General features: G+C 44.7%; 1 protein-coding gene across 1 annotated transcript in view; it reads left to right on the top strand.

Moving 5' to 3' along the window:
• Nucleotides 1-4,341: 4,341 nt before the first annotated feature.
• The window catches only part of ANXA11 (annexin A11), a 48,762-nt gene continuing 38,153 nt past the window's right edge, over nucleotides 4,342-14,950 (top strand). The window contains exon 1 of the mRNA XM_074232950.1: nucleotides 4,342-4,444. The gene's annotated coding sequence lies outside the window, so the exon portion shown is untranslated. The remainder of the gene's footprint in view (nucleotides 4,445-14,950) is intronic.

Below are 14,950 nucleotides of genomic sequence, written 5' to 3' on the forward strand. Positions count from 1 at the left end.
GGGGGGATAGTACCTTTTATCCCCCAAATTGTTTTTTGTTACAGCCCTATTTTATTTTATGCATTTAAAAACATTGTTCTGAAGAGGAGTCCATAAGCTTTATTAAACTACCAATAGTGTCCAGGAGAAAAATGAGCTTAAGAACCCCTGCTCCAAACTCATTACATGTGGTGATATGGGTGGGAAATATATTTCTGGATGTCAAGAGTGAAAGGACATTAGACTAGAGTTGCCAAGATCCACCCAATATTGGGAATTGAGTCTTGCTTGGAAACTCTCCTTAAAAAACAAATTGTACGTAAGAGTAGATTACAATTTCAAGAATTCTAGGATTTAAAGATATTTGTTAAGTTCATAATAAAAAAGAAAAAAGTTGCATGGAAATTATGTTTCTCATCCAAGCTCTCACATGATGTTAGAGTTATGATAAGGCCTCATAAAAATGACAAAGCAGACAATCCAAGAGTCCAGACATCTGAAGATCTGAGTTCAAATCTCTCCTCAGATTCTTAGAAGCTGTGAAACTGTGGACGAGTCACTTAACCCTATTTGCCTCAGTTTCCTCATCTGTAAAATAAGCTAGAGAAGGAAATAGCAAACCATTCCAGCATCTTGCCAAGAAAAATCCCAAATGGGGTCACAAAGAGTTGGATATGACTGAAACGACTGAACAACAACAAATTGTTAAAGAGACTTGAGTTTATCTTGAACACTTACAAGTCATACTGAAATCTCTTGCATGGAGTTCATAGTGCAGAGTCGGTCCCTGAAAAGAGACAGACTGACATCATTCGAGAGTGACTGAGGAGAGAAACTGAGACAGATGTAAAAAGATGCTTCAAGACTCACACCTGCAAAAGAAGGTGGAGACCTTCAGTTGGAAAGCAGAACCCTGGTGACTCAAAAAATGGGGACTTTGCCGTCTACTAGGAGCTGGAGAAAATTGCCAACTGAGGAGGCTTCCAGAAGAACTATGAGAGGAGACCCCAATTCATAAATATTCTAAGAAACCCAAATAAATATAATACCTGATTATGATTGTTGAACTTGCCTGTAGGTGGATATTGTAATTTCCCCTGGGCTCTGGGTGATCCTTATTTGATTTTCTTCGACCTTTAAATAAACTAATTCATTCCTTGAATCTTATAAATTGGTGGGTGTTTGATGATGAATCTCTCGGATTCTGAAAGCAATGAGGTAAAGAAGTGAAAAGTTCCTTTAAGTGTATCCAGGTCCTTAAGGATGTTTGAGTCTCTGTTCCTAAAATCAAAATTATCAGGCTTTTTACTTTTCTATTACTCTCCAACCTGAATTCTTTTCTTCTAGTTCATCTAGGTCAGTGGTGTCGAACTCAAATAGAAGGGCCACCAAACCATTCATAAGGTTGTATATTGACTTAGAAAACCACATATTAACATTATCTATGCTCTATTGTATTTTTATTTATTTTCTTAAATATTTTTTGGTTACATTTTAATGTAGTTTGGCAACACTCAGTAATGTTGTGGATTTGGCATGTGGGCAGAATAACACCTCTGACCTGTAGAGGTGAAATACTGAGTCCAATTTGACTGAAACAGAGCTTGTGAAATATGATTTAAAAGGTAACTGGAGACAACTGGTTAGTCAACAACCTTTTTTTAACAGACAACCATTTTTTTAAGTGTCGAGTTATGTGCCTTTTATTAAAAGACAACTTAATAAGTGCCTAGTAGGTGCCTTTTAACAGCAGGCAACTCTTAATTAAGGTGTCTATTTTAAGGACTTACCATGTGCCTTTTATCAAGTCAACTTTTTATTAAGTGCCTGTTTTAAGTAGTTACCATGCACCTTTTATTAGCAATCTTTTATTAAGTGCTTAGAATGCACTTTTTAACAGTCAGCCTTTCATTATGTGCCTATTTAAGGACTATGTGCCTTTTTACAGTCAACCTATTAAGTGCCAGTTTAAGTACTTACCATGTACTTCATGTTAATCTTTTAAATGCCTAGATTATGCCTTTTAACAGTCTACCTTTTATTGTCTATTTTAAATACTATGTACCTTTTATTAACACTTTTATTAAGGATCTACCATGTGCCTTTTATTAAAGTGCTTAGTAGCTATCTTTTATTAAGTGCCTATTTTAAATACTTACTATGTGCCTTGTATTAAGAGTCACCTTTTAAGTGCCTATGTGCCTTTAACAGACAACCTATGGGCCTTTAATACAAGACAAACTTTTATTAAGTGACTATCTTAAGTACTTACCATGTACCTTTAATCAATAGACAACCTTTTATTAAGTGCCTATTTTAAATACGATGTGCCTTTTATTAATGGTCAACCATTTATTAGGTGCCTATTTAAGTACTTAACATATGGCTTTTATTAACAATCTTTTATTGAGTGCCTGGTATGTGTCTTTTGAAGTCAATCTTTCATTAAGTACCAATTTTAAATACTATGTGCCTTGTATTAGGTCACCTTTTATTAAGGGCCTACTATATGCCTTTAACAGAGAATTTTTAATTAAGTTTAATTTAATTAAAGGACTTAGTATATATCTTTTATTAACAATCTTTTATTAAGTGCCTTTTACTAACAAACCTTTATTAAGTGCCTTTTGAAGCCACCCTTTCATTAAGTACCAATTTTAAATATTTACTATGTGCCTTGTATTAACAGTCACTTTTTATTAGGCACCTAGTTTAAGTACTCTGTGCTTCCTGTTGTCTCTTATTAACAACCTACTATTTTATTAACAGACAATCTTTTATTAAGTGCTTTCATGTGCTAGGCACTCTTGGACAAAGCCTTAAATGCCAGGCTGAGGAGACTGTCTTATCCCAGGGCTCATAGGAAGCCCCAGAAGGGTTTCTGAGTCAAGGAGTAACCCCATAAAACTGGTTCCTTGGTAAAATTATTTTGGCAACTGTGTGGAGCAGTTAGAAAAAGGAGAACTGAGCAAAAGGGGGACCAGTTGGGAAGCGCTGGCAGTAGCCTAGCTGAAATGTTATGGGGCCCTTGACACAAGGATGGTGGCCATGTGAAGGGGAGAGCAGGAGGTAGAATCAGATTGGAAACTGAGTGGATGCTAGCGGCTAGTAGCTGAGGATGACTCGATGGACCATCTCTTGCCTTGGAGATGATTCACATGTGCCAGCTCCATTGGACTAAAAGCTTCCTGAGGACAGGTACCAGGCTCATCTAACCGATGCTTGCCATTCTAAGTGAGTTGAAAATTGTAGACGACTCACAGTGAATATCCTGCCCCCAAAATCTGAGGACATGACAATATAATGTTACATAACCTTCAGTCATGAGTCATATCACATGCTGTTCTAGAAATAAGGTTCATAGTTATGGAAAGAATTAGCATCTTTATCACTGACTGCCCCCTAGCAAAATATGTTTCTGCTCTATCCCTCCTCTGGGCCCCCTTGGAGACTTGGGGTACAGTTACTTCGGGATCTTGGGAAGGGAGCCTCAGCTATCTGCTGAAGAATTTAATCTTGGGACTTGCCTCTGGTCCTCCCTGCTTCCTTACTCACTCATCTCCCAAAAATGCTGCCCAGCCCAGAAAGATTTGTCTTCAGGATTTTTCCATGCTAGGAGACTCTGGGAGTTGGGGGGAGCCAGCACAAGATGTGATTCTAAAAATCCTTCAAGAGCAAGGCGAAGCAGGAGAGATTGTGGAGAAGGGAGCCCAGTCCCGGCGCTTTCAAGGCCACCTCCCTGTGGTTTGGAGGCCCTGCCGGGGGTGGCCCCTTTCCAAGAACACTAAGCTTCTCTTGCCGCACACACAGAGCCTCCTGGAGCTGGCCGGCGCGTTGGTTTGGGTACCAGGGCTGACTGTCCTCCCAGGGACAAGGTGCGATCCGAGTTGGGCACTCGACCTTCCCCCTCAAGATCCCCCCGTCCAAGGGTGCGGTCCCAGAAACCCAAACACTCTGGCCTCGGGCACTGCCCCCTGTCCCCGAGCTCCAGGCTGGAAACAAGGTCACTAGTCGGGACGCGCCTCGGCCTCCCAGGTCTCTATTCGGGGGAGCCCACGAGGGCCGGGCGCGGGGAGGGGCGCAGCCTGGCCCCAGTCCTGGTCCTGGCCCCGGTCCCGGCCCCGGCCCCGGCCCCGGCCCCGAGCAGCCGGATCCGGACCCGCAGGGGGGCGCGGGGCGGCCCGGCCCGGGCGGCTCTGCTCCAGGAGACTGTGCTCGGGCTCCGGGAGGGCAAGTGAGGGCGGGGCCCCCCGGAGGGGCCCCCGGGCTCCCCCCAGCCAGGCGGGCCCTCGGCTCAGCAGCCGCTCCCCCCTCTCCCCGCTTTCCGCCCCCATTGGGCGGGGCGGCCCGGAGCCCCGCCCGGGGGAGGGGCCGGGGCCGGGGCCGGGGAAGCCGCCCGAGGCCGGACCCGGAGACTCGGGCTGGGCAGCGCCGCGCACTAGCGGGGGGCGCGCAGGTTGGGCAGGTAAGGAGCCCCTGCCCCCCGCTCTCTACTGACCCGGTCCTTTGACCTCCGCCCCCCCAGGGAGACCCCGGGTGGGGGGCGCCCCCTTCCAGAGGGTCCACCCGGCGCGTCGGTCCCTCCGGCGGCCCCGGCTGGGTGAGGGGGGCTTCTCCCGCCCCCTCCCCGGGCACCGCCTCAGCCCCCCTCCGAGGCCGGGGCTGATCGGAAGCCCCTTCCCCCCCCCTCCGCCCTGGGCCGGAGCCGGAACTTCCTCCTTTCGAGAGCAGACGGGAAGGGGCGCGGGCTTGGGCCGGCTCCGGGCCCGCCGGGTGGGCTCCGCCGGGTGGGCCCCGCCGGGTGGGCCCCGCCGGGTGGGCTCCGCCGGGTGGGCTCCGCCGGGCCCGGCCCGCTCCGCCCGGGTTTTTCCAGCGCATCTCGGGCTTTCTGTCCGCCGAGGTGTTGAACGTTGCCCCTTAAAGGCGCAGCGCCTCTTCTGACACCGAAAACTTGCTTTTGGTTTTGGGGACCGCGGCCACCCGCGGAAGCGCAGGAAATGCAATCTGCGGCACGTTCTTTTGGGGCGTCTCTGCAGCGGCGAAGGGGGTGGAGGAGATGGCGGGGGGGACCGCTCTCCCCGCCCCCGGGGGGTTCCAGAAATAAATAGTTGTGGGCTGGCCGTCGGTTTGGGGACTAACTCGCTGCCTCACCCAGGGAGCTTGCCGCGCACCCCGGGGTGGCCGCCGGGCCCGGGAGGCCGGGCCCCGGGAGGCCGGGCCCCGGGAGGCCGGGCCCCGGGAGGCCGGGCCCGGGAGGCCGGGCCCCGGGAGGCCGGGCCCGGGAGGCCGGGCGCCGCTCGCCGTCGGCCCCGGTAACTGACGAGCACTCCCAGCCCTGCGGAGTTTCGGGTATTTACCTGAAATGGACGAGGCGTGGGCGGGGCCGCGTGGGTCTGGCCGGGCCCGGCTGTGTGGCCCCTCCGTCCCCTCTGGACCCCCGACTTGAAGGGAAAAAATAAATCACCCCTTGGGGGGCTGATGGCGGTAGAGATATCCATAAGGCAGAGAACCCCCCACCCATCCCCACCCCCACCCCCGAGAGTGCTCCCAGCAACTGGGAACTACTCAGTGTGCTGAAAGGCAGAATTACTTAACACCTGCTAATGGGCCGCCAGCTGCTCAGATCTGACATTAAAAGAGGGAGAATGGAGCCAAGGTTCAAGATCCCTGGTTCCCACCTCTGCCCTTAACCCCGTTTATCCATAAAATAACCGATAAAGAGGGAAAAGTGGAATTCTTTGAGCAACATAGAGATAGATAGCTAGACGGGAGAAGCCTTCTCAAAAGCTCCATCTTGACCCCTGATCTGGATCTGGGAGAAAGAATTTGGCTGTTCTCTCTCCACCTAGATGACTAGCCCCAGAGGGGAGAGGGGAGAGCTGGAGTCTGGGAGACTGGAATTCAGAGCCAAGACACTAATTTTCTTTTTCAGATAATAAAAGCACCTACCCCCAAGGTTGTAGTGAGGATCGAAAGAGATATTACTATAAAGCACAAGACCTGGCCCTTGGTAAGCAATGCATTGTAATAGGCACATAATAGCTAATTGTGCACTGCTATTATTCTCAAGGGCAGGGACTAAGGTAAATACTTATTGTTTGCTGAATGAAACTACTCAGAGTTGGACTCAAAGATGCTCAAAGGGCAGCAGGAATTTTGGAACCTTTGAAAACAAAATGGAGGGGCAGGGAAGAAGGAGCTCCAAGGGTGCCCACCGTGGGGCACGTCAAATCCCCAAGTGTTTATTAAACTCTTGCAAGGAATTAATCTCCATTTGAAAAGGATGTGCCTACCTTTGAGCTTATGTACTAATGGAAGAAAATTTGTAAAAGGAAGCAAAAAGAAAGGGAAGAAGGAGAAGGGGAAAAAACTACCCTTGATGGAAGGATGGTGGAGTAATCTGGCAATTCTGAAGCTCATGTGGGGGGGGCCCAAAGAGTAATGCATTTGGATCCTTAAGTGGTTTGAACTTGTCTTAATATATCAGAGTTTACCAACTTGTTTCACTTATCCTCCATTTAACTAGTATTAAATATGACCAAATACACCAGCAAAAAAGTCACCAATCCAGTCCTGGTCTTAGGAGATCCTAAGGAGAATAGGATCCTGGGCCCTCAGGGTGCTTTTATTTTGGTGGGCCATATGGTAGGAAAAAGAGAGCCTGTTATAGCAACTATTGGGGATGTTTAAAATGAGGGGGTGACAGATATCTTCCAGCTTGATACTTGGAAATTAATGAAGCCTTTTCTCAACCAAAACAACAATAATAAATGGTGTTCATGGGTACGTCTAACCCTCAGTGCCCAGATACGGGGCAAGGCTAAAATTGAACTCTCTCTCTCTCTCTCTCTCTCTCTCTCTCTCTGGTCCAGTCAGCTTTGCTTGACTGTTCTTTATCTCTGCCTCACTCCCTGCCAGCTAGGCCTTTATTATTCATTCTGTCTTAAGTGCTTCTGACCCTTGGGAGGAGAAGTTTTTTGACCTGTTTACTTTATTATATTTTATAATAAAATCCTGAGTGGTTTTAAATCCCCAGAGAGCATACAAATTCCTTCGTCTTTTGAGTGGCCTTAAATCTTCTGTCTTCAATCTCTAAATTTTTAATAATTGTTAACAGAGCAATGGGAATCAGGAAGTCTCATCTTTTTTTTTTCATTTTTAAAATTTTTTCTTTCTTTAAGGAAATGGGGTAAAGTGACTTGCCCAAGGTCACACAGCTAGGTATTAAGTGTCTGAGTCAGATTTGAACTCAGATCCTCCTGACTCCAGGACAAAAGCTCTATCCATGCTGTCTTAAAATGGTGGTTAACTGTTCATGGGTCTGTCTAACCTCCATCTGAAGGACAAGGACAATATTTTATCTGTAATCAGTAAATATTTACTAAATATCTACTATGTACAAGCATTGCTCTAGATGTTTGGGGATACACAAGTATAACATTTTCTCTTCATCTTCCCCATCCCCCCCAGTATGGGTGAGAAGTCAAGTAAGATACTTATATAAATGAACAATAATAATGGAAAAAAGTCTAAGTACCATTGGAGTTAGAAAAGAAAAGTACTGTGTGTGGGCTGAAAAAGGTTCCTTCCCATGCTAAAAGGTATAGGACAGACTGACAATTCTTTTGGGTTGCATAGACACTGAGCTGCTTGGAACTCCTTAATTTGACATTTTAGATTTTTTACATGCTTACCTCAGTTTACTTTCCTTCACTTTTACCATCCTACATACTTTAAGACCAAACTTCTTGCAGCATCCCCTATCTTATTTTTCTTTCTTTTCACCTGAAAGCTTCCCACCTGGTCCAATTCCATTGCTGCTTCCTCCAGGATTCCTTTGATGACTCTCTTCTGGATTCCCCTAGGACTTGGTAACTTTCTGATGACTCTAAACCATGTTTACCTCTAGTACCTTTGCCAAGAAAACTTGAAAACAGGGGCCGTGAAGCCTATAACTCAGAAACTACAAAACTGGCAATTTATCTGGATAGATTGAAATCAGATTTGTAAAGAACTTTGCCGACATTAATTCACTCATGAATGGAGGTGGTAAAACTACATTCTCCTGCGACTGCTTTGGGAATTGATAAGGGTATCCCTGAGGGGGGAATGTTGTTATTGTCTATGATCCTTCACTTCCTTCTCAAAGTAGATGAGATATCAGGGAAGTGGTGTCAATGAATTGAATTTAAGTGAGGATGGCCTCACTTTCTCCTTTGGAGCCATCTGTGGCCAGATATGAATCAGAATGACTAGAGATGAGGCCCTGACTAATGTGGGAGATCTTGGCATCTTTATTTTATTTAAAAATATTTTTTTAAGTTTTTTTGGGGGGCAAGGCAGTGGAGTTAAGTGACTTGCTCAAGGTCACACAGCTAGGTAATTAAGTGTCTGAATCCAGATTGGAACTCCAAAACTGGTGTTCTATTCACTGTCACCTAGCTCCCTCAAATCTTGATCTTTTTAAAGTCTTTAAACAGATCTTAGTTAGATGGAGGTGATTCTGGTGCTTTCAGTGATTAAGGTGAGGTAAGAAAGAAAAGAGGCCAAGAATCACGTGACCTCAAGATACCTTGGGGTGCCAAAAAAAACAAACCAAACAAAAGCTACCTTGGGGGTAGATTAGTCCAATTTATGAGTTTATGGTACTTGCCCCTAGGCCAAGGCCCAGTTGGTCATCTTTTGGGCGTGAGTAAATGTAAATGGCTTTTGTTTCTGTCTAGGTTAGAAGTGCTGAAGGTCTTCCTCTCCCAGATTAATATACCTGAGGAGAGACTATTATTTTGTACCTCTTTATCATCTAGGTTTTCAAGTCTTTGGAACCCAAGGCTGACTTGATCTCTTCACGGCTGAATAAGCAGATTTTTTTTTTTTTGTTAACCTCTTTCCTACTCCCCAAAGCCTCAGATTATCAAGAATTCTTTCGGTGACCAATTAAGAAAGTTCATGGGAAGTAGTTCCAATTATTGTGCTCTCTCAGCTATGGCATGAAATGAGAAAGTTTGTTATTAATCATTAAGCATACTATTAGACACTTAGCTTATGAAAGGTGGTCCATAAAGACAAAATCCAAATAGCCCCTGGCTTCAAAGAACTTCCATTCCCTTTGGTGTCTTTCTTCCCCCACCATAGTTTAAGGCCTTCCTTCCATCTAGCCTAAACTGTGGGGATAACCTCCAATCTCCCCTTTCTCAAGTCAGATTGCTGCTGAACCAGCCTTGGGATGGCTCCAACCACGGCACTTCTCTGCCCTCCCCACCTCCCAGACTTTATTTCTCCCCCCCCCCCCCCACATATCTTTTCCTGTCTAACCAGATTGTTTGCTGAACTCTATCAGATCTTCAGCCCTGCCCAGATCAAAAGTCATTCCCTGGACTTCTCTTCCTTTCCAAATACTCTTCTTTTGCCCTGTGGACCCTTTAAATACAGGTGTTTACTTTGCATTTCTCCTTGGCTTCTCTGCCCTGTAATTATAACACATCTGTATGTAAGTATCAATTCCACCTCTTTTGCATCTCCCCTCCCTGTCCTGGATTTTTGACTACGCAGAAACTATGATTTTTTAAATTATCCATATCCTCCAACTTGTACCTAATAGGAGTTTAATATTTGTTGAATTTATGGGACTTGCCCAAAACCCATAGAGATTATAAGTAGCAGATCTGAGCTCTGAACCCCGGTCCTCTGAAGTCAGATGTTCTTTTCATTTGTTCATTGTTCAGCTGTCCCTCCAAACCTCAACTCCATACTTATGTCCCTTTCTTCTTTCTGATTGACTGCTGTATAATTTCTGTTTTGGTAAAACTCTTCACCTTCTGCCTTCAACCCTCATCTGGAATATTGCATTTAGTTTTAGTTATCCCAATTGAATGATACAGTGTGGCTTAGAGAGCCTGTGGAGGAATGGAAGCAGCAAGGTGAGGGCTCTTGGAGTCTAAAATGTTTTGGGGTGTGGTCTAGTTTCTGGTTCGAATTTATGAAAGAACCAACTCTGACCCAGATGTATTTAGGGATCAAAAAATTAAAAAGGTTTATATAAGTGTTGCTGTGATTAATAGAAGTCAGGGAGAGAGAGAATAGGGGCATCAGGAGCAGGACTCACCATTGGGGAATAAACAGTAAGGAAGGCTATAGGAGCATGAGAGTTTATTGGGGGGAATCAGGGTCCTCAAGAGTAGACTGGCTTCCCAAAGGGAGACCTTAACTCAACTGAGGAGAGGGTAAGCTTCGAAAGGGGCAGGAAGATGAGGTAAATGGGGATGTGTGGATGGGAGGCTGGGGCAGGAAGCATTTTGTTGAGAGACTTGTGCCTGTGAGTTACTGAGCCCTTGCCAAGGAAGACCAGGGTACTTACTAAGGCCACTGACCTCCCTGAGAGCTTGGACCGAGGGATCCCCGGGGGTCAGTGTTAATGTAAGGCCAGCTCAGAGGTTAACTATTTGACATGGTGACATGGTCAAAGAGGGAACAGAATAATTATAGAACATATTTCTCTGTACAGTATTTCCTCTACTACAGAAATATGAATTTTTAGCCTGAAGGGGAAAAATGCTTCAGGATATTTTGGAGGAGGAAGAGGGTACACTCTGGCTATGTGCAGGTATTTGAAGGACTAATGTGTGGTTGAGCAATATTAATAAAATAATCATCTCTTGGGTCTCAGGGCAGAGTCAGGAGCAGTGAATGGAAGGGACAAAAAGGATAACTGAGGTTTGGTCTCCTAATGATAAGAACTGCCCCTGAGTGCTCTGGGTGGCTTCAAAAAGTGGTAGTTTCCCCTTCCTTGGAAGTCCTAGGAAAGAGCTGGATGACTATCACTTGGCGCAGATCTTAGAGTAGGAATTTCTTTTAGGTGTGGTAGGGATAAATTGCTGCTGAACTGTCTTCCACCTCTGTGATTTTATGTTAACTGATAGAATATGGTATTAACTGATACAGTTAGGGCAGCTCAGTGGTTCAGTGGTTAGCACGGGCCCTGGAGTTAGGAGGACCTGAGTTCAAATCCATCCTCTGATACTTACTAGCTCTGTGACCCTGGGCAAGTCATTTAGATCTGGTTTGTGTGTGTGTGTGTGTGTGATCTGATTGACAAATCATGGAATAGGGAATTTGAAGACCAATATCCTAGCTCTGTCTGCCAATGGAACTCTTAGAAATAGGGTCGTTGGTACTAAAATAGTCACTATCTCCCCTTGAGATATTTTCATTTTTAAGGGGGAACTTTTTAAAAAATATATATTCTATTTATTTGTTTTTGCAACTACATGCAATGGTAGTTCTTACCAATCATTTTTTTGCAAAGTTTTGAGTTTTACATTTTTCCTCTCCCTCCTCCCTCTGACAGAAAGCCATCCAATTAGAGACTCTATATTTATAACCATGATAAACAGATCCATATTGATCAGTTGTAAGGGAAGAATCAAATCCAAACAGAAGAAAACATTAGAGGGGGAAAAAAACCTGACATAATACAATAAGACAGCTTTTAAAAGTGATTATAGTAAGTGTTGGTCTTTATTTAAACTCCACAGTTGCTTCTCTGAATATAGATAGTATTTTCCATCACAGAATGAACACGTCCATCAGGGTTGACCATCACCCCATGTTGTTGTTAGGTGCAGGGTGTTCTGCTGGTGCTTCTCATTTCACTCAGCATCAGTTCATGTGAGTCTTCCCAGGCCCTTCTGAAATCCCATCCCCCACGATGTCTTACAGAACCATAGTGGCCCATATCCATACCACAATTGTTCAGCCATTCCCCAGTTGATTTAAGGGGGGACTGTGGAGGATGCTAAAGATTAAAACTATAAAAGTTAAATGGCAACATGTGTGTCTGACTGGGTTGGTAGTTGTGGTCACACCTTCTAGATCTACTCCCACTATTAACTCTTGAAATTAGTGGATCAATGTATAACATGGAACCAATGTAAACACTAACAGACTGCCTTCTGTGGGGGTGGGGGAGGGAAGCAAGAATGGGGGGGAAAATTGTAAAAACTCAAAATAAATAAAATCTTTCTTAAAAAAAATTAGTAACTCAGACAGGATAATTAGAAATTGACTATTAATTACATGTTTGTCACCTGGGAAGAGGTGACAACAAAATGCATTGCCTTTAGCAGACACCTACACACACACACACACACACACTGATAGGGACCCAAGAGTATGGAAGAATGAATGGAAGTGTTAGAGGAGGGGAGATTTCTGTCCATCAGAAATGTGTATATGAGCAGAAGGAAAGACAAGTTCTTGCCCAGAGAAAAGTCTGAAGAGTCTAAGAGTGGGTCCAGGAGAGCTATGAAAACATGAGCGGTCTGGATGATTTTCTTAAAATGGAGGTTTTTTGGGGAAGAACCATCAATCAGAGAAAGGGGCTGTAGGGGTAATTAGGAAGGCTTCTGTGTCATGGTAGGGAAAGTCAAGAGTGGAACCATGGTTTGGTCAGTAACTTAGGTTAGCACCTAAGAACTAACCGAACACCTCAGTTAAAATCCTGCCTCCGACACTTCATAATTTAATATATTGCTTAAGTCACTGTTGGCCTCAATTTCTTCACCTGTAAAATGGAAGTAATAATAAAAACGCATGTCCTCACAATGTTCCAGTGAGAATCAAATAGATACCAACAATGAAAGAGATGCTTTGCGAACATAAAGTTTCATTTAAATGGTAATGATCATTTTTGTTGCTCTTATGGTTTCTGTTCCATAGGAGAGTTTGTCAGACCCAGCCAAAGATCTGATTTCATGCTCTGGGTTGGGAGTTTCAAAGAGAGCGGGTTCTGTTGGTCAGTTCTGCCATTTCGCAACATGGGCCTGAGACCCAGGCAGATTTTCTCCCTGGTCTGGTGCAGTCCTTGCCGAGCGAGCTGGTGACTTAGGGGATCTCATAACCCAGGACTGCCAGCCTAACCTGGCTGATGATTGACAGAGCTATTTTGAATGAGTGGTCTGTGGGTGGAAATTTAATGACAGTTTAACTGGCACACTCAATGGAGTTTTTGTGTAAGGGCCTCTGGGAGGAAAAAGGACGGGTCTGGGAGACTTGCTGCCCCCAGAGTCCCGCTCTGCTTTTATATGGTCTCTATGACGTCCACCCCTGAGACACCCATCTAGTACAGAAGGGCTTTCTCTTAGCTGTGGGTGGTGCTTCATGGGCTGTACCGGAAACTCCTGAGATTGTCTGCTCCTCCCTAGCCCAGGTACTCCAGGGAAATCTAGGACCAGATGGGAAAACTCAGATGGATGGTATTCCAGAGAAAGAGTTCCACCCCGAAAGGGGGAAGGCAAGGGGGAATGAGTGAGCCTTCATTCTCATCAGAAATGGCTCAGAGAGGAGATAAAACACTCTCTCTCTCTCTCTCTCTCTCTCTCTCTCTCTTTCTCTCTTAATAGGGTGAAGAAAAATGAGAAGAAAGGGATGGCCTAAGGGGGAATGGGGGGAGGGAAGGGGGGGGAATAGGTGACAGAAGAGAGGAAAGATCGAGGGAGAGGGTACTCAGATTCAACACACTTTGGGACAGGGCCTGGATGAAAGGAGAGAGAGAGAGAACAGAATAAATGAGAGTGGGGAGGAACAGAGTGGAGGTACAGCAAAGAAATATTGAAGCAACTTCTCTGGTGGACTTAATGATAAAGAAAGCAACTCACACCAGAGACAGAGCCATTGAAATCTGAACACAGACTGAAATACATTTTTGTTTTCTTTCACTATTCTTGAGGTTTCTCATCTTCTTGGGGTGGGGGGAGGGGGTTTTATGTTTACTCTTATAACATATTCAATTTACATCAATGTATAGCATGGAAATAATGTAGAGACTATTATACAGCTGTCTGTGGGGGGGATTGTAAAATTCAAGACCTTACAAAGAATGATGGGTAGATACTACTATTATATATAATTGGAAAACAACTGAAGTGTTAATAGAAAAAAAAAGTTCCACCCCAAGGGGAAGTTGCCTTAGGGACTTACCTGAGAATTTTAGACTGCTGGGTCTGTTGTTAATTAGCTGCTACTGAAATCAAGTGAGAGGTAGTGGGTCCTGCCAGGGGTCTTGGAATCAGGAAGACCCACGGTCAAATTCTGCCTCTGATGCAACTTAGTAGAGCCCTAGGCCACTCTCCTAGACTGAGTTGTTGATCCACTTCAGTTTTTAAATCCAAAATGTCACGTTTGGGCAAAAAAAAATTCAAAAGCAGGGCCAGCCTCCCTCTTCTGTAGTTTTTTTGTTTTCTCTCCAGGACATTTTTCATCCTATCTCCTATAGTATCCTCAATTTTTCCCCCCATCAAAACCTATGCTCTAATATTAAATGACTGGTAAAGAGCATATTCCTTTTTTTTTTTTTTAGGAAAAATCTTTTTATTGTGATTATTTATTAACATGTTTTATATATCAGTCATGTAATTTAACCCTGGAAAGATCTTTACACACGCAAAGTATAAAGTTTTGTGTTGACTTAAGTGACTCAAGAAGCACCATAAGCCAAGGATACTGGTCTGAGTCCTAATGCTCCTAAGAGGTAACCTTTGAAAGTTTACAAAAAAGTTAATACTGTAGTGACACAGAGCTTTCGTTGACAGATGAGGAAATTCATTGGTCATTCGAACACACACGTGGAAGTGTTGGATCACTTAAGGTCAGAGCCACTCCAGACCAAGGCCAACCAGGAATCTGGTACCATTATGATGAGATTTCAGGACTGGGAAGCCCTAGGGTAGCCCAGGTTGGACACGGAAGAGCCTCTGCGGTGGTCTACAATGGCTCAGGCTCAGAAGTGACCACTGTCATTGCAACCTGGGCAAGATAGGGAGACAGAGGAAGGATGAAGGGGGAAAGCCAGTGACTTACCAGAATAACACAGTAAATAAATATCAGAATCAGAACTCAGACCTACTTCATCTGACCTCAAAATCAGTAATTTCCTTAAAATTGCTCTTGTCTGAATCACCCGTTTAGACCTTATTCA

This window comes from Macrotis lagotis, chromosome 4 (assembly GCF_037893015.1).
Source record: "Macrotis lagotis isolate mMagLag1 chromosome 4, bilby.v1.9.chrom.fasta, whole genome shotgun sequence".
In the NCBI taxonomy this organism is placed as follows: Eukaryota; Metazoa; Chordata; class Mammalia; order Peramelemorphia; family Peramelidae; genus Macrotis; species Macrotis lagotis.